The sequence below is a fragment of the Euprymna scolopes genome, chromosome 34, assembly GCF_053919585.1.
Source record: "Euprymna scolopes isolate OS-2025 chromosome 34, ASM5391958v1, whole genome shotgun sequence".
Classification (NCBI taxonomy): domain Eukaryota; kingdom Metazoa; phylum Mollusca; class Cephalopoda; order Sepiida; family Sepiolidae; genus Euprymna; species Euprymna scolopes.
In genome coordinates, this window is record NC_136515.1 from 32,322,987 (window position 1) to 32,348,497 (window position 25,511).

A 25,511-nucleotide genomic window follows, 5' to 3' on the forward strand; every position below is an offset into this window, starting at 1 on the left:
TTGTGAAGACATACAGTTCCATAAAAACAAAAACAAAAGTAAAACATCTCATTACAACAAATTACTCGGAATTTCAGAAGAACCTCCCATCTTTGTAAGACAATCTACAACCTATTGATTGAATCAGTTTAAATGATAAATTCTTCGCTAGTGTGTTATTCATGGTAATTGATGGCTGGAAAGGTTGTTTGTATTTGCTACAGAAAGAGTTTTGGGTTATTAGCATTAAATGTTACCATTCATTTACGTCTCCTCTGTGTGAATAGCTTTTCTTTTTGTGAGTATGGCAATATTTGCAAAAGCTTAATATCTTATGAATAATCCTGTTTCGGCATCGAATAAGATGGTTATTTTTATTTGACTACAAAACAGTTAATCTACCACCAACAAATGAAGTCCTTCTTATTAAGGAAAATATATAGCATTACAAGCGTCTGCTGTATTTTCGTGGACATCAGCAATATTACATACCTCAACAAGTCATATTTTTTTTATTTGTGGGTCAATTTTTAAAATAATTACATTGATGGAAAGAGAATAGAATAAGCATTCCAATGATGTTAATTTTTCTTTTATGCATTCAATGTTTTTATTCTCCAAGTTAAAAATGAAAAAAAAAACAGTAAAAAATAATGACAGCAAAAAGGGAAACTGTTTTTTCAATATTTACATTTCATACGTTACGTTTGGATACATATGTGCAGAGTCAAATTTGATTGGATATGGCTGAAATTTTACAGGCTATATAAGCATAGAAGTCCATCTCTACTGGACTTTGATTTATATTTTTACGACCACAGGAAGCAAAGTTAGGACTGAGCAAAGTTGACAAAGAACATTTCAAAATTGATAAGATAAATTGGTATATATCATTCATTTTCATATAGATAAGTTTCAGAATTATTTTCATGTATAATATGTAAATATTTGATAATTATTAATTGTGCAGAAATTTCTTTAAAATGTTATCTTTTATAAAAATTCAAATCTGCTCAACGCGGAAAATGGCTCGCTATGCGCTCAGCTGACTAAAGTTTTGTTTGTACTCTCTTAAAAATAAAAAAAACTGTTTTTTCTTCCTTCAAAACAAAAGCAGAAAATCAGTTTCATTTTTTATTCGAGTTTGTCAATTAAAAAAAATTATTTTCAAGTGTTTCAAATTTGATTTCCAAACAATACTATTTTGTTGTTTTTAACGCTTTTAGTACATGTGTACTAAAAGCGTTAAAAACCAACAAAATGTACTAAGTACATGCGTTTCTGTTATTGTGTTTATAACTTCTTACTTGTACTTAAGGTAGAATTGTGTTTTTTAGTGGTAAAAAAAAACCCCAAATATATAACAAATAAAAGGTACTTGTGCTACCATGCTAAAATAATAATGTTATTATTTAGAAACCCATTCTTAACATGGGGAAGGAAAGGTGTTTTGTTAACTATTCTGTACTTTCACCTAACAAATTCTTTTTTACATGGAAGTCACCACTTATCAAGGCCCGGAGGCCACTCGAGGATAAGGGTTATTGCGTATACAGTAATCAATGGGACAATATCGTAGTAATCATTAGTAATGGAGATCTGATAAAGTGTCTTACTTAAGCGGGCGGTTCATCAGGAACTTGTTTATGTTGGACTTGAAGACATCAAAGTTGTAGTCAGGTGGGAAACAGGCAAACAGAAGAGAGTTCCACAGGCGTGCACTTCTAAGAAAGAAGCTTTGTTCATGGAATCTACATTTTAATTTATGCACAGATAAAGAGTGGGGAAAATTACTGACAGTGGTTTCAGCTGTTTTTCGTGAAAGATTGGCGAGGGGGAACCAGAGATTGGAGCTCAGACGAGCACTTGCCATAGAAATAACGATAAAACAACGACAGGCTTGCAACGTCCCTTCTGTGAAAGAGAAGTTGCAGGGAAGAGAAAAGGGCATCCTCCACTAGGCTACGAAGTCTATCCTACCTTGACAAACTCTGTCAAGGCAGGATAGGCTGTTTTTAGCAGCTCCTGCCCAGATATGGCAGCAGTACTCCATAAGACCATTTTTTCAAATCTGTAAAACAAACCCGTTTTTATTTTTAACTAAGGATATCTAAATAATAATAATAATAATTAGGCGGTTCGATAAAGAATTTCATTGTGATGCATTTGGAAAATTTTTACCTTGTTTTCACCTTAACATTTTTCTTTAAAATGACTACCTTTTAAGGTATACTAAAAATAATATCGCATTTAAATTTTTCCGCAAATAAGTAGCTTTCCGGATATTAAGCAATGTCATTTCTTATGTTATTGGTGGTGGCCATCTTGGTATGTGCGTTTGCGCATAGTTTCTCTGGATTACGTTTGTGCGCTCGTGCGTACCAAGATGTCACCAGCGATAACATAAGAAATGACATTTCTTAATATCCAGAAAACTAGTTATTTGCAGAAAACTTAAATGTGATACTCGTTTTCAGTATACCTGTGAAAGTAATTATTTTAAATGTTATGGTGGAAACAAAGTAAAAAAATTACTGTTTTATTTCTTTGTTTACATAATTGAATTTTCAGTAAAACAACAGAATAGAAATGACAAAAATTACCATCAATTGGTGAATATAGTTGTTGCTTATCAGGATTCCTGGTATCCTGGTACTGTGAAAGTTACATCGAGGATTCATGTAGAGTCCGATTTATGGTTGCATCTCAAAAAATAGGGGTATATTTTGGGCCAGATAGAGAGGATTTACAAAAGTGAAAATTGGACTGATCCCAAAATGCATAAGTTCAGGTCAACTATGGGAATTTCCATCTTTTACAGAAATCCAAAATCTAGATGAAAATTTTCTTTGATTTATTTCTGAGATTAATTCATATCTACTCAATCTTTTTTTTTTTTTTTTTCTTGGAGGGGAGTAGTAAATACTGGCCATGAATGCTCTTTAGGCATTCAATGGCTACACCCAACATTAAGCTCTCCTTTGGTGAGAAGGAAGGAAAATGCCTATTCTCAATAAAGCTATATTTAAATACCACTATAATACTTAGTTTTGTTCATAAATAGACACTCACTCTATGATACCATGCGCCAGTTTTAAAACATTGAAATTTGTACATTTGAATTTATAATTCATGGTTTATGATAAAGAGATACATCAGATATGACGGCATAATCAGAAAGAGCACACAATTTTACATAAGAGTGCCAAGTTTTATGAGAATAGCCTGAAAAATAAATAAATGGTGGGGAAATTACCAAATTTCTTGAAATGTTGAGGTCTGTAATTGAGCCAACTTTCTCTAAAGAAAATGTTGTTTTTTTTTTTTTATTACACTTTCACCCCAAACAAGGCATGTTGCCACTTTGATGTAGGGGCTACTATCAGGGACCTAAGTTGCAGGGGTACTATGTAGGGAGCTTAGTAGCAAGATGTCTGTTAACATTACACTTGAATTTCTGCATGTCAGTACAGTTGGGGAAGCAGGAAACTGGAAGAGAATTCCAAAGTCCTGCAGTTTTGGGGAAGAAGCTATTAAAGTAAAAGGCTTTCTTACATCTAGGGCTCTCAACTGTGTATGGGTGGGACTTCGCTGCTTGTCGGGTTTGTTGGGGGTATTTTCGTCAAGTGGGTACAAGGGCTTGTAGTTCGTCAGAGCATCCACCATTAAAATACTTGTAAAACAGGCAGAGGGATGCAACATTACATCGGTGGGACAGGGGCTGAAGTTTAGATGACAGTTTAGGACCTATTAGGTTGGCTACTCTCTTTTGAACCCTGTCCAGGAGCGAGAGACTAGTAGCAGAGGCACCAGCCCAAATGTGACAGCAGTACTCCATACATGAGAAATAGTGGCTTTGTAGAGGTATAGGATACTTTCAGGCATAAGTAACTTCCTAGCACGATAGAGAAAGCCCACCTTCTTTGCAGCAGCCTTAGCAATAATCTCGATGTATCTATTCCCACTCATTTTCTTGTGAACGTTAAGCCAAGGAGCTTGAACGAAGTGCTCTCAGGTAAAGTATCGCTAGCCATAGCTATTGGTGGTTGGTAAGGTTTCATGTAATTATTAAAAGAAACGAGGTTTGTCTTAGCAGCTTTGAACATTACCATCCATTTTTGACCCCATTCCACTACAGACTGAAGGTCTTCCACTTGGGTTTCGGCCATTACCTTAGATATGTGCTCATTAGTTTTCCCCACGTGCCTGCTATAGAGCGTGGTGTCGTCGGCAAATATACCCATCTCAGAGACAATTTTATCAGGTAAGTCATTTATGAATATCAGAAATTACAAAGGTCCAAGAATCTATCCTTTAGGTACACCGCATTTATATCAAATTTTTTGGACGTACGCGCATCAAGGACAACCTGGATTCTTCTCTCATTTAAGAAGGATCTAATTATGCTAAGAATTCATCCAGTAATACCATAGGATTTAATTTTCATCAGAAGACCATCATGCCATACCCTGTCAAAAGCCTTAGATATATCAAGGGCTATTGCCCTCCCTTCTCCTGCTTGATATAAACGTTCAGAGATTACAGTTAAAATATCTGCAGTAGAACGGGCTTGCCTAAATCCATATTGATGGTCTGCCAAGTTTAGCAGCTGTAAGGTGGTGGACTAGAGCTTGATTTATTAAGGACTCAAATATTTTGGTGAAAAGAGGGAGGAGGCTAATTGGGTAATAATTTAATGGGTCAGTTCCTTCCCCAGAGTTTTTGTAAACTAGTACCACAGAAGCAGTTTTCCAGCAGCCAGGAAAGCAAAATTCATTAAGGCATTTGTTAGAGTTTAGAGAGAACAGGAGCAACCTCAGCGGAGCAATTTTTTAATAGATCAGTCGGGATGAGGTCAGGTCCACATGCTTTTGAGGTGTCTAGATTTTTTATAATATCATGTACTTGGGAAGGCGTGATCTTCAGATCATCTAGCATGGTTTCTGTCCGCAGAGGAAAATTAGGGAGAGTGGCTTGCTGGGTCCAAGGTAGAGTTTGAGGCAAACTGACAGGCAAGCATGTTAGCTTTCTCAGTTGCTGTGCAAACAACCTCATGATTGTTTGATAGTTGAGGTATTGTCGATTGCCCATTATTTACTACACTATTGTAGATTTTCAAGAAATCACGAATTCCTAATTTTTGCGCTTCAATGCGTTTCGTAGTGGTTTCAGTATATTCACTCTTAGCTGTCGCTACTTCTTTCTTGCAATTATTTCTAGCTTCTATATACTTTTGTCTGTTTATACAGAACTTATGCTGGATAAATCTACGGTATGCATGTTGCCTCTGAGCAATGGCAGCTTCGCATGTAGAATAAACCATTGGGGAGAATGGGGTTTACTGGAGAATGTCTACAGAAAAGCCTAAATTTTGGCACTTGAAATTCTCATAACTTTTGAACTACTGATGGTATTTGCATAATTCAAACGGTCTTAAGCATCTTTTATATAGCTCTTTTCATGCAAGTTGATAAAATAACAATTATCTGAAAAGAAAAAATCAACTTGTTATGCTATTAAAATATATATTCAGCTTTTATTGTTTTCTTTTTGTCTCTTTTCATAAGGCATCATGTTTTTTTAGGATAGGTTCTTTCATATGACTAGTAGGGCAGGTCGATTTTGAAACCCCGGTGATGCAATGGTGATGACAGTTGGGGGTTTGACATAAAAAAGACCTACACAAAATATTTTTTTCAAAATAGTTGTCTCTGCTTGAGGAAATGACTTTAAAAGTTGAAAAATTGAAGCTATTAAAAGTTTTTTGGTGAGTTGTCAAAAACGTCCTGTCATCAAAACAATCTGTACTGTTAAGAAAATGGAATCATTATTTAGAATATATCTTAAACTACATTTTTAAATAAAATGAGTGAGGATAATGAATTATTAAAATAAATATTAACTGTAACGGCAAAATTATTTTTTTTAAATAATAGCAACCAAAGTTCACTTTTTCATTTCAGGAACTTTTGGGGGGTCGGAACAATTTAGATTTCACCATTGTAAACAGACGCTTGTTATTGATATTGAAAATTAACGTTTGTTTATTTAATTTTAAAACATTACGATTTTAAAGCTTAATTATTTTGAAAGAAAAAATGAAAAAGACTTGTTTAAAATATGTATTATCAGTTTTCAAGTGTCTGCAGTGAATTTAAATATATTTGTTAAATCTTTTTTAATTTGTTTTTCTATTAGGTTGGTGCAAAAATAATGTCATTTTTGACATTCAAATGAACATCAAAAAACATTATTTTTGCACCAACCTAATATTTCACATAAAATTTTAATGAAATTTTTATTGAAATATGGTAATACTCCAGTTTTATATTAAAAATAAAATAGCTCATACAATTTTATTCGATTCATTCTTTATGAAACATAACAATGTAAGTTTTCAAGTTTTTCTACTTAATAAAAAATACTTTGCAGAAAATTAGTGGCAAATTTTTATTTCTTTTTATTTTTAGGGAGTAATTGTTTTCAGGCAATATTTTTCTTTTAAAATTATAGTTTTAAAATCAGATAACCCACAAAGATTAATACAAGTAAATAAGGAAACTGCTTGAAAGGTGTTTTGGTACTTGTGCATCTATATTATTGTGCTAAAATAACTTTATTTATAAAGCCATTCTTAACATGGGGAGGATGGGAGGGTGTGTTGTAATTATTCTGCACTTTCACCTAACAATTTAATAAACAAAAATATCGTAAAAATGAAATTTAACTTGAAAATACTATTAAAAATAGCATGGTAACATAGATGCACAAGCACTGGTTTTTCAAACTCTAAACATTAAACACTCATTTAAAATGGCACAGTTAAAGCAAGAATGAATCTCTTTATGGATAAATTCATGTTATCGAAGGAGGAGCTAAAGTCTGCTAAAAAATGTCTAAACTAAACACTACTATGCCTCTGATTTGGTTTGGCCCTTTCTCTTCAACACATCTAATTCAACTCTACAAAGTTTTTCATTACTTCTCATAACTAGCACTTATTTTTTTTTTTACATATGAAACTTGAAGATAGCCTGAAACAGTTTCCTTCCGTTATCATCCATTTATTTATTTTACTTTTCAGATTAAAATGTCAGTAAAAGCACGACATTCAGTTTTAACCCGTGGTTCACAAAATTTGCTGGTCCACCTTGTTGCTTGGATGAAACAGCACCTCCAACTTCACATCAAGTCATCCAGTTTAGTTATTTCCTTGAAAGCAGTTATCCCCACTTAAAAAATAGTGAGATTTTTAAGTTAATTGCTAAGGAATTAATTAGTATTGGCAAGCAGTTAATGCACAATTGCCCTTGTTAAGGGAATGCTATATAGGACAGAAGGTTAATATATTTTGCTATAAGAGGGCCAAACAGATTGACAAGAAATCTCTTGCAGCAATCAGAGTGAAAAGAATGAAAGAACTGCTAGACAGACTGTTTGATAAATATCTTCTTGTAGCTGTAAACTTCCTGCCTTGCGATGTGATGACTTTGCAGTAAAGTGCAAGACAGAAAATTGTCAAACAAGGCACATAGTCTGCACTTGTCCTCCTATCAAGGAGGTAAAATTAATTCTATGGATTCACCTGCAATTATGTTCCTTTTTTTGTGGAAAATAAAATAATATATTGGTATTTATTATGTATTCTGGCTCTATTATTAAACATGCAAATTTTGCAATTTTCAGATTCCACTAGAAGAACTGCTATTTAGAGCAATTTTGCAATTAATTGATGAAACAACAAAAAGCATAACAACGTTTACTGGTCCTTTGGGGAAACTTTGTATCAATAATTATCAAGATTTGCCTCAAGTAGAATTCTAAAAATGTAGTGGTCCTCTCGATTATAAGCAGAAGAAACAAATAATTTTAGTGAAAACCAGAGACTACTTTTTGAGTATACTGTTGGCATTTCTTGAAGTTAACCTAAGATATGCAGCTTAGAAAATTGGACTCTTGAATCAAACAAGATGGCCAACATTAGCCACAAGGTTAATGTGTTTATGGACCAGAGGTGTCTATCCTCAAACACTATGATAAATTAAATATTCTGGTCAAATTTATCATTCAAGTATATGTAGTTAGTTGGTTTGAGATCAAAGCCGACAATAATTTTTTTTAACTAACATCAGTATATTTTTAATGATTCAGAGAACAAAACAACGGTTAACTGAAATCCAAATTACTGTTTTAAACAATTTAAAATATAGTGCTTTTGCACTACTTTCGGAAAATATCATAATATCGATGATAAACTCAGATGAATTGAATGTGAGAGAAGAGGGCATTCAAAAGATTTTGTCTATTATGTAAATAAATATTTATTCATTAAATATTATTAGTTTTCTCAATTTACCCAAACAATAGTCTGTTTTATTCATATTACGTCACAAAAATATTAAAAAAATAAAATGTTTTTAAATAATTTTTTTTTGTGTTTTTTTTCCAGAAATAGTGACCCCCCCCCACCCCATCCCCGAAAAAAAAAAGACTGAAAAAGATTACTGCTATCAATTTTTCAGCCACATACTTATCAGATTTGATTTTTCTCAAAAAGTTGTATATGGGCAGGAAGCAAGACACACATTATTACAAAGTCATTGTTCCACCAAATTAGACCTTCATTTTCCTCAAAAGGAAATTACACAGAACAATTTTAGTTCTTTTATAACATGGTTTTTATTATTGTGTTTAATAAAAAAATTAAAATACATGGTTCTGTAACTTGTATCAAGTTGTTATATTGTGTAATAGATCTCCACATATCTTTTCGAATTGTGAAATTTAAAATACTTAGTTGCTAATTAGCTTTTATTTACAAATTTTGTTTAATCAATGTTGTAAAAGTTGAGATATTTTGCAAGTTGTGATTCATAATTAAAATTATAATTCATGTATTCATTTTTCTTTCAATGTATTTTATATAAATATATCAATTTTATTGAATTTTTTTATAAAAATAGTGAAATTTTAAAGTCAGTGTTGTGTAAAATGCTATGAAAATGAAGGATTTCTCAGCATTTTTCCACACGATTTTTTTAATTAAATGCTCAATTTTCTGTTTTACCCTAATGACCAGCTGAACTCAAGAAAGCTATTTTCCACCCTTGTTGCCTTTATTTTTTTTTTTTTTTTGCGAACTTAAACTTTTCCCCAATCTGTTCTGTACTAGAACCTAATTTAAAGCCAGAAATAGTTTATACTGACATGATTCCAAAAATAAGAATTTTAATTATATTAGAAAAGTCAAAGAATTTCTAACTATAACATAATAAATCCAACTAAACTTTGATTTAATTTCTATTCTCTATACATAATAAAATAAGGGCAATTTTTTCCCTTTTGGAAAAAAGCATTGTAGTTTTGCAACTACAGATGCTACGTATAAATTCATTATGATAGGACTACTAGCCAGTATCTTATGTAGATTTTGCACATATTTACAGTTGCATTCATCAGTTATAAAAAATCTTATTTTAATTCCTAGGAGTGATACAATCTAAACTACATCTTAGTTACCGGAGGTAGCAAAACTTTTCCTCCCTAATTATTTCCTCTTCTCATTCTCCCATTCGTAACCGGGAAGTTTTCTACATTTTCCGCAAATTTTACTATAACCCTATATGTTCTCTGGGCCATATCCGTCGGATCCTGGTTCATTGGACTATATTTGGGATATATCCCTGGCCGTGTTCATCAATCCAAGCTCACAGGACCATATATGCAAGCCAGCAGGGCTGCATTCTTAATTGTCTAGTGGTGGACCCCTAAGGGGTGACCAGACGCTCTACTGCTCAGGGCACGCGAAATGTGCATGACCCTAAGTTTGTGTGGCAACACTGTCTATTTCGGCCATCACTTTGACTTTGTGCTGGATCTGGTCTGTCTCTTCCATCATCTGGCATTAGGACATATCTGAAAAAAACTGCATCTTCATTTAGACCGGTAATCGAAAAGTAAAGAAAAACTTGGGGTCATTTTCTTATAAACAAAATAATTATTGATAAAATATTCTTAAGATATACAGAGTACATTTGTATAAAGTTGAGTTCTTTGGATTCTTAATGGCTTTGTGATGCAGGTTGTACAACTTAAGTTCATTTAGGAACATTGCTAGGAACAAGAGCTTTTCAACTTAGTTTTCTGGGGGTTTGCCCCCACCCCCACCCCCAGGCAGGAGTCCAAGGCGGTGTACATTGCTCGATTTCAGCCAGCAAAGGTCTCCTATTTCTAAAAACACAATGGTTTTTATCAAATGCCAATTCCAGCCACTTATGTTCTGAGATCACCCTGTTTTCATCTCCATTTTCTCTATCACATTCGGTTATTCCAGCTCAATTCATCCAGCCCCGACACATCCCCTCTTGGATTTTTTTCATATTTACACCATACAAACTTTGGGTTAAAACAAAGAGAAATTTGCAATTTCAGCCCAGTTGGATTTGAAGAACATATTTTTTTTCACAGTCGGTTTCGGCCGGGAAATCAAAATTTGCTATATCATGACATAGAATTTTCGACACCCAGCGTTTTACAAAATTTGGATTTTTGTTGCAAAAAATAATGCTTTGCAGCAAAAAATTCACACAGACAAGGTTTTGAGAGCAAGGAATCCAGAAATCATGGTTAGAAAGATGGTAAATGAGAGGAAGTACCTTATTTTTACCATTTTAGGTGGTGCTGCAGCACTTTTTTAGAGCTTGTTGGGGACAATATTTTGTTGAGAAAAATAACTTAACTGTGGTGCTTTGCCAGACTTCTCCTTTAGATTTTTAAAGTTACCTTGGGTTGGAAATTAGAAAAATCAAATAAAACCTTTCGGCATATTTGACATTTCCAGACACTAAAGCCTCAAAATTGGCATTTTTATAAAAATTTAAGGAATTTTTTGATGAATTTGGCAACAATCTAATCTTAAGCCATGATCAATATCTAGAGCTGAAAAAGGACTTGGATCGACCCATTAGAGCCCATTTTCATGATAGAATGTCGAATTACATCATATAAAAGGATATGGACTCCTACTTCACAGTCAAAATGAACAAAAAATAGTCGAAAATAAAAGATTTTTGACACACATATGGACAGCAATTTTAATTACGTACAAGTTTTGAACATTTGAGTTTTTCAAAAAAACAACTTTTGGCTATTATCTTTTGATTTGCAGATAGCAACAGCTTAAAATTTGGAGGAAAGATGTAAGGTAACATTTAGAGATGAATGAAGTGGTCACATTTTCATTTGAAGCATAACATTCTGCTCATTATCATGTGGAGGCAAGATCTAACCTTCTCTTCTCTTTTATGTTTAGATCTAATTGAAAATGTGCAGTAGAATAGTACTGATCATTATAACAGTATGCTTTCATTTGTATGTGTGGAGGAATTGTGACTAGGGATAATGTACCAAAAAGTCAGTCGGAATAAGATATTGTGTTTTGTATTTATACCTTCAGGCACATACCATACAATTGTGCCATGCAGTTCATAATTTTTGGACAGTTGGATCATGGTTTGTAAACGATTAAATCAGCAAATCCTTATATTATGGGCTTTCAATCAATGCATTTAAGCTGTTCAGAATCATGTCTATCTGAGTAATCAAGTTTGTGTGTCAATTAGAGCAAATTCCTCTATCATATGATACCCAAATAATGTCCTATGCTGCTTTTTTTAAATGTTGATTTAAATGTTCTTTTTCCTGTTCAGTTTCACTCAAAAGACACTACATTGACTTCAGTTCTGATTGTTTCATGTTGATTCAAATGGATATACTTTTTCCTGATCAGTTTCACTCAAATGACATTACATTGACTTCAGTTGTGCTATGATTTCTTGCTGTTATGTTCTGTTTTTGATTGATCACTTTTGTTCTGTTTCTGGTGATACGTTTTCAACACAGTTTGTTCAGAGTTATTACCTGAGCATGATGTTAAACAGGGAAGTCAACGTTTGTGGCTCTCAAAAACATGATATATATTTGTAAAGGGTAATCTTCAGCAGAAGAAACACTTTCACATGAAACCCTTTTTGATAAATGGGTGTGTCTCTTTGGCTAGTTATGATGGTCTCATAGTTATATTTCATCGCTGCTATGATTAATTTTCTTCTTTCAGGCTATTTACTCGTTGCATTGATCTAATAATGCATTCTTTGGTGTGAACTTCTAAGTTTGTCAATAATCCAAGTTTATTCTTTCCTGTCACTTTTTTATGGTTTCTTACTAAATTATTGTTTAGCCCACTAATCTGCAAGGCATAATAATGGTTAAAATAGAATTTCTTATACCCCAGCATTGCAGTTCTGTAGCACCTTGAAATACATGCAGTTGAATTTCACACTTTAGGAATTACCATAATAAATCTTTTTTCATTATCAAATTTGAATGGTCAGAAACTAAGAAGATAAATATTACTTTTTGCAAATTTAATTTCTTTGATTACATTGCCTTTGATCAAGAATGTGCTACTGTTACAACATCATTTGTGTTTTATACTGTCTGTAAATCTCTTAATGTTGCAGTTGGGTATTGCAGATTCTGCTCATTGTTTTTATTATCAGATTGTAATAATTATTTCGCATCTTTCTTCTAGAGCAGTAAATTAAGAATATCTTCTGAAACAAGGAAAAGAGAGGGAGGAGATACATCATACATGAAAAGTGTTCCTCAATGTTCTTTTGGATTACTAATGAAGAGTGCATGTCACCGTAATCTTAAGCCATCTTACACACCAATAACTGCATTAGAGCATGATGTACGAACTGTACTCAAATTAGCAATACACATGAAAAAATTGAAATAGCTTGAAATATTTCAATATTGGTATGCATAGAAAGAGCTTGATGAGCTAAGAAAGAATCTTTTTAAATTTTTAAAATCTGATTAAAATTAAGGAAGTTATGGCTATTTTTGTGCCTCACACGTTTGGATATTTTTCCCTCTTATATATATGCATTTCGTCACATTTTTTACACTACTTTTTCAGTAAAAATGTCATATCTTTGTTAAAACACAGGACTAAGAAATGAAATTTACGATATAAGTGTATTTTTGTACAAGGAATCAGAATATGCAACTGAAAATCTCCCAAAGTTTATGGTTTCCAAATAATCTGCAGTAAATGTGCATACATATGCAGCAATTCCTTAAAAATGCCATGTATCCATAAACAGAAAAGAAGTTGGAGAACTCAAAGTTGAATTGTAATGTGCTTTATGTACAAAAAACTTAAATCTAAACATAAGACCATTTAAAAATGAATATATTGCAATATTTCTTTGGTATTATTGTAGATTAACACCTTCTGTTTAACCCGACTCAACTCCATCTGACCACCCCTCCAAAATGTGATTCTACCTTTTTAGGAAATTATGTATAAAATGCCATGAAAAACTTTAATGAAAGATAAACAAATTATTTTAGAATTGAATGTAAAATAATTTCCTATTACAGGTCATTCTAGCATTTTAGGGCAGTTAACTGTTTTTTTTCTATGGGAAAATATGCATGCTTTTTTTTTATTTTTTTTTTTTAAGATGATTATGTGTAGTTTTAAGAGGGTTTCTATGCAATGAGAATATGGGGAGGGTTGCCATTCGGACTTTGAATTAATTGTAGGGCTAAGGAAAATTATGTGTGAACATACTGAAAACTTGACAGAGACAAAGCTAACAAAAACAATATTAGAGGGGGGAGCAGTTAGTTTCATAAAAATTTAATGTAAAATAATTCACCATTTCCTGGCCATTCTAGCATTTTAGGACAGTTAACCAATTTATTTTATGTGTATTTTTCTTTAAGGAAGGATCTATTGTTTGTTTGTTTTAGATGCTTGTATGTGGCTTACAGAGGTATTTTGTTGGGGGGGGGGGCTTGCCACTCGAACTTAGTGTTATTGTTAGGGTTAAAGAGTGTTTTAGGAGGAGACTTGCGACACATAATTTGGATTAGAGGTAAAGTTAAGAGAGCTTTTTTTCAAAGAGAGCGTTCATCACTCATATTTACTGTTAGCGGTTCATAATTATTGGCTTTTGAAAATGTTATGGATTAAATTTGGAATATCACATTACTATTAAATATGTAAACTTATTTAAATAAGGATGTGAAACTTTACAAGAATTAGGACAAACAGAGAAAAATAATTTCTAACTGCTTTTAAAATTTCAAGAATATTGATATAGATTTTGAGGTTTTGTATTACTATACACATAGATTCGAAAAAGTTGTCAAAAAAACAAATATATAACAAATGTTATCAAAAGCAAGTTACTTTTCTACCTAACTGGATGTTTTTATTTAATGTAACATGTTTATTCAGCTTGAAAACGGTGTTTACCGATGTTTTGGAAAATTTAAAATGGCGCCCGACTCTCTTGAAACGGTAAGTTTGGGGAAAAGAGTTAAAAATAAAAAAGTAGACAAAATACTGCTAGAAACTCGCTCAATATATGTTACCGTGACATAGGCTGACATATATTCGGTGAGTTTTTAACAGTATTTTGTATAATTTTTTTTATTTTTAACTCCTTTTCTCAAACTTACCATGTCAAAGAGAGTCGGGCGCCATTTTTAATTTTCCAATACATCGGTAAACACTGTACGTTTTTCAAGCTGAATAAACATGTTACATTAAATAAAAACACTAGAAAATTATCCAGTTAGGTAGAAAAGTAACTTATCTTGCCTTTGATAACATTTATTTGTTATATATTTGTTTTTTGACAACTTTTTCGAATCTATGTATAAACGAGATTTTGATACTTATTTTGATTTTGAAGAAAAAACATTTGTGGCTGTTCGCAGTAAAACATTGTTTTAATTCGCTGTTCAAAACTAATTTAAAGAATAAAAGTGCATGCAAGCTATATATCTACAAAAGTTTTTGTTTTTTTAACCATGTTTTTAAATTTGACGAGAAATGTGAGAAATTGCAACAGATTCATAATGCCGAATTGGTTGGGATTTTTGTTATTATACATTCTGAAAACCGAATAGTTCTAAACTAATGTTATTCTGATAACAAAATAGCTCTAATTAAAACATATAAGAACATTTATATTCATATTTTCATGTTTTTCTTAATTCGTTCTTGAATAAAAATTAAAGAACGCGTGTTGTTTACGCTGTACTATCGCTGATTCTACAGGCTGGAGCTGCTGCTGCTGCTGCTTCTAGTAATACTAACTTCATTTGACCAAATTCGAGAAAAAGAAACAATTTTTTTTTCGGGTAGGTCCTTTTAAATTATCAATTACCGCGGTCCTACTCAACATAAAATAATACTTTTAATTGATAAAGATAGTAAAAAGATTGATTTACTTACTACTGGGTGTCCGAAGAATGTTTTTTCAAAATGTTCAATACTCGTCATATTAAAGTCTTATTTTTAACATGACAAAAAAAGAAATGGTCAAAAATATTTCGGACACTTGACAGTATTAAGATTAACACCTCTTCTAATTGGTTCCCAAATTTCTTGACGAAATTCTTCATACAATCACGGTACGGACCTTTAGAAAACAGGGGGGGGGGTCATTACAAAACCTTACCGAAAACGCCATTTTATGACGTTCACATTTTTATCACTTTATTTGCTTAAAACTCTTAAAATATATAATGTACATTCATATTTATTAATTCATTTGAAAGTATATTCATTTCCGAACAAAACAGTAGTAATTTGAAGACTTTTGAAGTGCTTTGGTTTAAAAAATATGGCTATTTTAGTAGAACTACCTTGAAATCTGTGATTATCCAAAGCGTTTTTTCGTCCGTGTGTATTACTACTCAAATTAAGAGCTGGTATCACATTCACTGATGAAACTGTTGCTAACATTTGCAGGTATCACGAACTTCATTTGGGGCATTACTTTGAGAAAAAAATATACAAAGTGCTGCAACATCTTTTTGAAGCACAAAAAGAAGGTAGAGGGTGATTGTGCTATCGAGTTAGACATGGCTGAGATGCTAAAGCAGAAGGGCTATCATGTTGTTCCTGGCTGGAAGCTTTGCCGTCACTGTGAAGCAGCTGCTAAGAAGTTAGAAGATTCAAGTGGAACAGAAGAAAGTGACAATCAAGACCTTGAAAATAAGTCACAAATTGAGCAAAAGAGAGAGAAACTGAATGACAGTCTAATAATGTTTGATATATCCCCTATAAAAACTGGTAGAATGCAGAAGTGCACAAAAATCAATATTGTCAGAGAGAAATTAGAAAGAAGCTATGAAATGCAAGTAGAGGCAGCTGCCAAAGTCCTTAACATCTCTAGCCCTGAATTAGGAAGCCCTATTAGCAGCCAAACGAATCAAACGGATTTAGTGGCAAAGGCAAAGGATGATGATCGTTTGTTGGATGCAATGAAGGCCAAACTTGAGAATAAAGAAATGAAAACCAGTGAGAGGATCCAGATGATGACTTTAGCTCCGGAAAGTTGGTCTCGAAAAGAGGTGTCTGAATATTTCAATGTCTCTGAATATTTATATAGTCCATGAAGCACGGCAACTGAAAAATGATCAAGGTATTCTTTCATTGCCACAGAAGAAGGGGAGAGGTCTCTCAAAAGAGGTTATCGATTCTGTCTTGGCTTTCTATGAGGATGATGAGTTTTCATGGTTAATGCCTAGAGGAAAAGATTTTGTGAGCATTGGTAACAAAGTTCATGTCCAGAAATGGCTGCTATTATGCAATCTTAAGGAGCTTTACAAAGAAAGGTATTCTGAACACAAAATAGGTCTTTCAAAGTTCTGTGAGTTCCGTCCAAAATGGCATGTCACCGTCTTGACATCAGGTTCTCATTCAGTTTGTGTTTGCACCCAGCATCAAAACAGCAAATTGCTTGTTGGCTGCTTTGTTTCAGCTGTCAAGACTCAGCTCAGAAGGAAAGCTGAAGAATCCAGAAATTAATGTACCAACTGAAAGTCCCAATTTTAATATCACTTACAAAGATTTGATGGCCTTGGTAGTTTGCGAGACCAATAGTCTTGAATGTATGGTCCACATTGTCCTAAATGCCCAGGCTTCCCTGCTCTAGAGAAGTATATCAGAGATAAATTTACTGAATTGGAAATTGACAGTGAGATGTCATATAGTCAATGGGAGAGTGTGGATAGAACAATGCTATGGACACAGATGGCTGATGTAGATGACTTCATAGAGATGTTGGTATACAGTGTTGATAATCTAACGACCCTTTTCCTTCACAGCAAAGAGCCAAGCTCAGTATCTAAAAAAAAAAAAAAAAAAAAAAAAGAAATAACTGAGACTGAATGCATCATTCTCCTGGACTTTGCGGAAAATTATCACTACATGGTGCAAGTTGAGATCCAGGGATATCACTGAAACAAAGACCAGTGTACCATGCATCCAGTGGTAATTTATTACAAAGATAACAATGGGAAACTTTGACAGATCTCATTATGCATCATTTCAGATGACCTTGAGCATGACATCTGTTTTGTGCATGAACTGCAAAGGGTAGTGATGTTGTACATCAAAGAGAAATTTCCCTGGATCAAGAGTGTAGAGTACTTCAGCGATGGCTGCGCTGGCCAATATAAAAACTTTAAAGCATTTCTTAACCTTTGCCATCACTCATCAGATTTTGGAATTGATGCAACTTGGGCATTTTTTGCAACTAACCAATGGCAAATCACCCTGTGATGGAATTGGTGGGGTTGTCAAGCGCAAAGTTCTCCGTGCCAGCTTGCAAAGGCCAATAAAAGACCAAATACTCACCTTTCATGCTGTTGCAGACTTTTGCAGATCATCGATCACTGGTATCATGTTTCTAAAGATCGACAAAGAAGACATGGTTTCAGTTCAAGAGAAACTTCGAATGAGATATAAACTGGGAGATACTGTGCCTGGTACAAGGAGCTGTCACTATTTCAAACCAACTTCTCAGTTTACTATTCAGGGCAAGCAATTGAGTGCTGATGTGACCTTGTACATGGTCTTACACGACCTTGAACCTCTGATCGCGGCCCAGTTATGATCTGCACCCTGGTCGGTACAGTTATGATATGTCGACTGGGCAACCAGGTCTGCCAACCGTTAGTACGTCGCGTCACCCAGTGAGTTCTTCGGTAAGGCGTTGGGGATTCTTCTCGGATGCTCGGTCCTCAAGGCCTGTTCTCCGTGGATCGTCTAGTGATTCTGGGTGTTCGTTGACGGATATGCTGTCACAAATGGCAAATAAAGAAATATCCACATATAGGGATCAACGCACATCAGCAACAAAACTCCGGAGGTTGGTTAATATAATATATATTTCGGAAATTCATAAAAGAAGTATTTACAGCATATACATATAGTTGACAATTAATTCAAGCAAGCAGTTAGTTCTACAACTGAGCTTCTGTTGTTGAAATACCTGGTCGGTATCGCGGACTTTGCGTAATTCTCGTTAAGTAATCGACACGCGTTATAAGCGTTGAGTTATCAGGCAACAAGCGAGGGGGAGAGAGAGGAGAGGTGATTCTGCCAAGACGGAACAACTCGACTTAGCTCTCTTTGACTCTGATTCCCAATCTCAGACCTGGACTCTGACTTAATCTCTGATTTTTCATTTCTTTTATAATACAATTATGGAATGATGACGACACCCATGTTCGTCATTGACCAATCAAATTGCTTGATTATAATTCGACGGGGCCTTTTCTCATTGGTTGATTATACTTCGACAGGGCCCTTTTTCATTGGTCCATTTCCAAAATTGGATTGACTCCTCCTTTAATTAACGCCCAACTTACACGTTGTATTATTTAACTCCTCCCTGGCTTACTAATGGAATTTTTCCATATCCAGGAAAATTATTTTTCCTTTGACTTAAAGTAAATCACGCGATTTTATTTGTTTTAAAATTATCTATTGATCTCATTTTTCGCTTTGATAATTCAAAGGAATTTTAGTTTATCTTTGAATTAAGTTCTGGTTGTCGGCCATTCCATTATATCAGACATTTTGATTACGTCAAAAGACCAAGAATGCATTTGTCGCTTTGAACTTATCGGACAACACATTTTCCCATCCGAGCAAAAATATTTCATAACTTCAATTTTCGTTCGACCTGATTCACCAAATGACAATTCTCGATACGTCATAAAAATATGTATTATTGTTTTGAAATTTCGGACAATTCATTTTTTCCTATTCTTTGTTCTAAAACACAATGCCGAGTCACTGCGTGTGTTTCTCTCAGATCAAAAACAACCCTACTTTTTCAACTGTCAAACTCACAGATCAAACGCCTGTGTATTTTGGCTAAAATATTTTATGCATTCTTTTTCGCTTTTGAAGTTTAGAATGTGATTTAACTTTTCGCTACAAAGGCACTTTTGCCGCCGCCATCTCAACAACAGACTTAGCTCAGAATTTATTGACAAAAAAAAGTTAATAATAATTTTTATTCCTTCAAAACCCGATCATCATCCGGGAACAAAAAACTACTTTTAACCAAAAGAAACGTCACATCAACCCTACAGGTCTGATGTGGCCTCTCTTCAGTGTTACATTTGCACCCCATGGGATAACGGCGCCCCATGTCCGTTAACACTCAAAGAGATTCTCTCATCTCATAACACAATTCTGGCCTACTCTGAAAACGAGAATTTGCTGAATTACATGCAAAACAAATAAAATGTCATGCAGAAGTTGAAAGTTCATATAAATGGCTACTGCCTTAACTTAGAGTGTTCAATAACAGTTCGTAGTGGTGGTTTCATAAGTACAAAGTTCGTGTAACAAAATTGGTAATAATAAAAAGTGTCTTTTTTTTTTTTCTTCATTTTGGAACATTAAGCATGCAATTAGTCCTACATTTACATCATTTAATAGTGTTTAAAAATATTCTGTATGTGCAGCTTCTTGTCGTAGGGGTGGATTTGGGGCGGGTTCCTCATCGCTCGTCTGTAGCTTCGCCAGGTTAATGCGGACCCTTTGTGATTCCTGACCAGGGCTGCTCCCCTCAGGGCCGTGGGTCGCCAAGAGGCATTTCGAACACTCAATTCCATACATCCACTTCTTCAAATAACACATCACCACCACTAATAGCCCTGCTATAACCCCTATTCCACCCGTCAGACCCCCACCATCACCAAGTTAGGAGGGTCGCTCGTTGACTCCTGCTTAATTATGTGGTCCAACTGACGTTGTAAGCTGTCTAATCATAACCAGGCGATTCCGATAGACTACTCTAGTCTTAACTGTCCCTTTTCGACTATTCTTAAGAAGCACCTTCTCTCGGAGTTACCTCAGCTCTAACCCCTATAGGGCTAATCTCATAATCTTTCTCTTTTGGTTCGTGGTTCGTAGGGTTCAAATCATGCACTGCGGACCGTCAGACAACAGACTTAAATTACTTGAGGATGTTTGCGGCATTCAACCCTAGAATGCGCATGCCCATCCGTGGCATTTTGGGAAGGGGCACACCCTGTGTCCCCTTAGATTGTATAGTCAGCCTTTATGATTGACAGACTCACGGCTTTCCTGCCGAATTTTACTCACTTCCTTCTTTCAGGAGTTCAAAAACTGTTTGGATAAGGGTGACAAGTGTCGCTCGAAGTTCATTTTGTGTACGGAGAGACCGCTCCATTTACCAAGGCTAATATTTTCTGCCCGTTTTCCACGGCTCTCCATCTTGATCGGACACTTCCGATATCTTCCCTAAGCGACCATACCACCAGAGTTCTCAGGGCCCTACCTGTCATAGGTATTATCGCCCACTCTATCGACCTCCGAGTTCACTTCTTCTCTCGTCACCTGTTGTGACTGAGACCTTCAGGCATGTCTGCCTACAATTGTTAGATCCTTCAGTCAATTATTTTGACTGTAACAGAATGTTGCCTCCGCCCGTGCTTATAGGTTTTCGAGGTCACTGAAAACGAAAATAACGTTTAAAATTACAGCAAACGAGTAGTTTCCAAGATATGAAGAAATGTTTAGTTTTAAAAAAGTGGGGGATCACTTTTCTATAATAATTTAACGTAAAATAAGCACCCACTTTATGGCCACAATTTTTTCGGGAGGTGGGGGACTTTCTTTTCAGCTTCGGACAGTCCTTTAAAATTGCCACTAACGTTTAAAATTGCAAGAAACAAGTAGTTTCTAAGAAGAAATGCACTCACTTTATGGTCACATTTTTTTTTTTTTTTTGGTGGGGGCTGCCGGTTTGTTTTTCGTTCTTTTTTTGGAGGGGGATATTCAATTGTAGAACTTGTATAGTTTTTTAACAGGCACTAATATATATATATATATATATATATATATATATATATATATATATATATAATTGGGTAGATTAGTGTCCGTTCGATTAAAATCCGCTGAAAACAATGTAAAAAAATAGACGGAAAAATATACATCTGGAATCATTATTTAATGCAAAACATCTCGAATCATTATTTAATGCAAAACATCTCGAATCATTATTTAATGCAAAACATCTCGAATCATTATTTAATTCAGAACATCTCGAATCATTATTTAATGCAAAAAATCTCGAATCATTATTTAATGCAAAACATCTTGAATCATTATTTAATGCAAAACATCTCGAATCATTATTTAATGCAAAACATCTCGAATCATTATTTAATGCAAAACATCTCGAATCATTATTTAATGTAAAACATCTCGAATCATTATTTAATGCAAAACATCTCGAATTATTATTTAATGCAAAACATCTCGAATTATTATTTAATGCAAAACATCTCGAATCATTATTTAATGCAAAACATCTCGAATCATTATTCAATGCAAAACATCTCGAATCAATGCAAAACATCTCGAATCAATGCAAAACATCTCGAATCAATGCAAAACATCTCGAATCAATGCAAAACATCTCAAATCAATGCAAAACATCTCGAATCATTATTTAATGCAAAACATCTAGAATCATTATTCAATGCAAACGCTAGTAAGATATAAATATATTTGTAAATTCTTGATTTAAGACGAGCAGAATTTTATTTTTTTTCTTAATTTGAGCAGATTAATGATAAATATTTTTTCTGTTTCGTTGAATATGAAATGTAATTATTTCGTTAAAATAACTTATGTCTAAAAACCTATAAGACAGTAATAAGTTTTGTTGGTGATATGTTGCACTCCTAAAAAAAAAAAAAATAAGTAAAGAAATTTGAATTTCTTCTTACGTTCAAAGTAAAGTTAGATAATAATTTATTCGACCTTGATATTGGGTCGTAATTGCATTTTTTTTAATTTAAGATCCCACGAGGATCGTGTACGTTTTATAATTGGAAAAAAAAAAACCTCACAGTATTTAACTTGGTGGTGGTGGTGGGGGGGTTTAACCCCTTTCCTTATTCATTATTCTTTCACAATTTAAATGTTAATTGTAAAAGTAACTCCTTGAATGTGTTATATTGATTAATTTAAATTAAATTGAGATTGCTAATATTTGATTTGTATTTGTGATGCCATGTTTTAATGTATTAATTATGTATATTGTTGTCATTTTTCAAATGAATGTGAATTGAAAATTAAAAAAAAAAATTTTAATGGGCAGGGAAGTGTTAGGCATCATTAGTAGCTCGGGAATTTCGAATTTGGTTATAATTATATAACTCAACTATTCATAGAGCTTAGCCTAAATTGGGCTTTTTAATCACTGGCGGCATGTTTATTTATGATTAAATAATTCTGTGTGGAATATTGCCGATTTCGCCATCTTAGTATTGCAGATAATTATATTTGTTATTTTAATAATAAAATTAATGGGAAGGAAAGGGTTTAATTCCCCCCACCCCACCCGTTTTTTACATAAGTCCGTTTGGAATAATATTGGCAGTTTTGCCATATTAATATTGCAGATAATTACATCTGTTATGCCCGAGACATGAAAGATGGCCCTAAAAGAGCTAATGTCTAAATGTGATGCTAAAAGGTTTTGTATCAATAGTGAGGTGAAGTGGTTGGAAATTAATGACTCTTCGCCAAAATTTCTCAAATCCCGAGAAGCGATAATTAGAGGATGGTTAAGTGACCTAGATGAATTGATAGACCAGATTCTACTCAAAACTCCAGAAGAGGAGAAACTTCAGCTTTGCGAGGTTTCAGTGAGATTTTCTTCAGAAATAGAAGAAAAATTGCTTTCGTTAAAATTGAAATTAAATATGCCTCAAATTATGCACGCTTCGACGGTCAAAAGGTAAGTGGATTGCCCGAAATTTTCTGGCATGTCCACAGATGATAAATTTTCGTTCAGAACATTTTTGAACAAATTCAAATTTTGCACTGACAGTTTAAATAAAGCTGACAAATTATTAGTGTTGAAATCGAAACTAGATGGTGATGCATTTGACATAATCTCCGGTCTAGATATAACTTCAAACAATTATGATATAGACCTAAAATTGTTAAGGGGAAAATATTTGAACCCTGATTTGATTAAAAATCAGGTTTTTGAGGAAATTATTCCTCCTCTGTCGGTTACAACAGATTTTTAAAATTTGAAGTCATTTCTTGAAAAAGTTCAGAGAAATTTGACTGAGCTCGACAAGTCCTATGGGACTGATTTGTTTGCTGAGGGTGACACCCCAGGGGCAGTGATAGCTCACATATTTGTTAAGTGTCCTAATGCCATTAGAAGAGAGTTGATGAATAGAAGTGGGGGAAGATACCCTTCACTAAATAATATTATGTCGCATGTATTTGAAGTAATGGAATACCTATTAGCCACCCGCTCGATGTTCGGCGGAAAATTTGCGCACAAAAAATGGCGCCTTCTTCACCCAAGATGAAAGCCAAGATGGCGTCTTCTTCCCCTCGTGAAGGGGGAGGGCACTTTATCTTGTAAACTGTGCCAAGCTACAAATCATTCAATCAATAACTGTAGTTAATTTCGTACCTTCGAAGCAAAGTGTCGAAGGGCTAAACAGTTAAATTTATGTACTCAGTGTTTGGGTGAGCATCTTGTCGTGGTAGTAAGGGATTTTCCATACCCGTGTGCGATATGTGGGTTGAGAACCCATTATACTGTCAGGTGTCTCAAAGGGAATAAATCCTTTGTGGGCTGAACAGCATATTCTGAATCACAGAATAGTATTTTTCCCGTTATCAGAATATCTATGAAAGCACACGGATGACCAGTATATTTCTTCTGTTTAATAGATACTGGGTCACAACATTCGTTTTTCGCCCATGAAATTCTCAGTAAATTGTGTTCTGTTAAACCCATACACCACAAGAAGGTTAATATGGCGGTGAACACGCTGATCGGGAGTGACTCCTTAAGATTGAAGGAGTACTATATATCAATCAAATTAGGGAATGAAAATCCCTTTAAATTTGCGGCTTTATTCTCCCAAAATTTTAATTTAAAATTCGAAGTGGATAACTTCGATAAAGTTGTCGATAACTTATCTCAGGAAGGTTTCTGGCTATAAGAATTTGAATGGAACACGCCTTATGGGGATTGGATTGGACTTTCTGAGCAAGTTAAATAATCTCAAGCTAGTTGAGTGTCTTAACGGAAATGCATGGCGACATGGAAAATTCATAATTCCGTTTGGCGAGAGCCGACATTTTTTAAAAAAAGATTTCAATGAGGTAGAATCGCCTCCCTTCAATTATATAGTAAAATCACTTTCTCAATCCAATAGTTATTTGATTGAGTCTGTGCTAAATCCGACACTCTCTTATGCGGACGGTTTGAAGCCTTTCTTTTCTGAGTCCGCGGTCGAGCGTGGGGTTAAGACGTTGCGCGGTCTCGATTCATTATGTATTAATGAAGATGCTATGTTGTCGGCTGTGGACAAAAAAAAAATAGAGTTCAAAAACTCTATCGTATGGGAGGAGGGAAAATATCACGTAGACTTACAGGATCCCACTGGTAAACAGTAACTTTGTGACTTTCTTAAAGGTAATGGACAAAGTAGCAGAGTCCTTAGAAAGGAAGGGAATGTATAACGAGTACCTCCAAGTGTTTGAGGGTTATGAGGAATGTGGAATAGTGGAGCAGTTTTTTGTCCCGCCTGGGAAGTATGAAGATTATATTTGGGTTCCACATAGACCCCTTATTAAGGAGGGAACTGGAGTGACGACAAAAATTTGTTCCGTATTCAACTGCTCCCTAAAACGTTGAGAGGGGATGTCAATTAATGATGCTACCTACATGAGCGTGAACTTAGAACTTATCTGCTAATTTATTGAATTTATTGCTGGGATTCAGGAAAAATAAATATGTCCTTTGTGATATAAGAAAGGCATTTTTACAAATTCACCTTAAGTCAGAAGGGGATAAAAACAGATTTTGTTTTTTCCTTAAAAAAGGTGACAAATTATGTACTTACAGGTACAAAACAATTATATTTAGGTTCAATGCTAGCCTCTTCATTTTGAAATTCCATGTGGAAAAATATGCAAAGGATGCAGTATCGCATGCTGTTTCCAACAATTTTTATGTGGATAATCTTGTCACTACCAGTTGCAGACTGTCAGAGGCAGGCTTCGATTAACGATCCTGCAATTCTAACTGTTCTAAGATACAAGAAAAAATGTTGGAGGA

General features: G+C 34.2%; 1 protein-coding gene across 1 annotated transcript in view; it reads left to right on the plus strand.

Annotated features, from left to right (window-relative positions):
* Positions 1-25,511, plus strand: part of LOC145259162 (autophagy-related protein 13-like) — a 159,720-nt gene that overhangs the window by 114,786 nt on the left and 19,423 nt on the right. The window lies entirely within an intron of this gene.